Here is a 728-nt window from a genome sequence, read left to right as displayed (position 1 = left end):
CATGAGTGTGTGAGTGTAACATCACCCAGCCATGAGTGTGTGAGTGTAACATCACCCAGCCCTTGGCGTGTAAGTGTAACATCATCCAGCCATTGGCATGTAAGTGTAACATCACCCAGCTATGAGTGTGTGAGTGTAACATCACCCAGCCATTGGCATGTAAGTGTAACATCATCCAGCCATTGGCAGGTAAGTGTAACATCACCCAGCCATGAGTATGTAAGTGTAACATCACCCAGTCATTGGCATGTAAGTGTAACATCACCCAGCCATTGGCATGTAAGTGTAACATCATCCAGCCATTGGCGTGTAAGTGTAACATCACCCAGCCATGAGTGTGTAAGTGTAACATCACCCAGTCATTGGCATGTAAGTGTAACATCATCCAGCCATTGGCGTGTAAGTGTAACATCACCCAGCCATGAGTGTGTAAGTGTAACATCACCCAGCCATGAGTGTGTAAGTGTAACATCACCCAGCCATGAGCGTGTGAGTGTAACATCACCCAGCCCTTGGCGTGTAAGTGTAACATCATCCAGCCATTGGCATGTAAGTGTAACATCACCCAGCTATGAGTGTGTGAGTGTAACATCACCCAGCCATTGGCATGTAAGTGTAACATCATCCAGCCATTGGCAGGTAAGTGTAACATCACCCAGCCATGAGTGTGTAACTTAAGTGTAACATCACCCAGTCATTGGCATGTAAGTGTAACATCACCCAGCCAT

The 728-nt window shown here is 46.7% G+C and overlaps 1 protein-coding gene across 1 annotated transcript in view; it reads left to right on the top strand.

Moving 5' to 3' along the window:
- The window catches only part of LOC106811131 (trinucleotide repeat-containing gene 18 protein-like), a 24,931-nt gene that overhangs the window by 12,954 nt on the left and 11,249 nt on the right, over positions 1-728 (top strand). The window lies entirely within an intron of this gene.

Source organism: Priapulus caudatus, unplaced genomic scaffold, assembly GCF_000485595.1.
Source record: "Priapulus caudatus unplaced genomic scaffold, Priapulus_caudatus-5.0.1 Scaffold507, whole genome shotgun sequence".
NCBI lineage: Eukaryota > Metazoa > Priapulida > Priapulimorpha > Priapulimorphida > Priapulidae > Priapulus > Priapulus caudatus.
The sequence above is the reverse complement of the archived record's forward strand: the minus strand, read 5'-3'. Positions and strand labels throughout refer to the sequence as shown.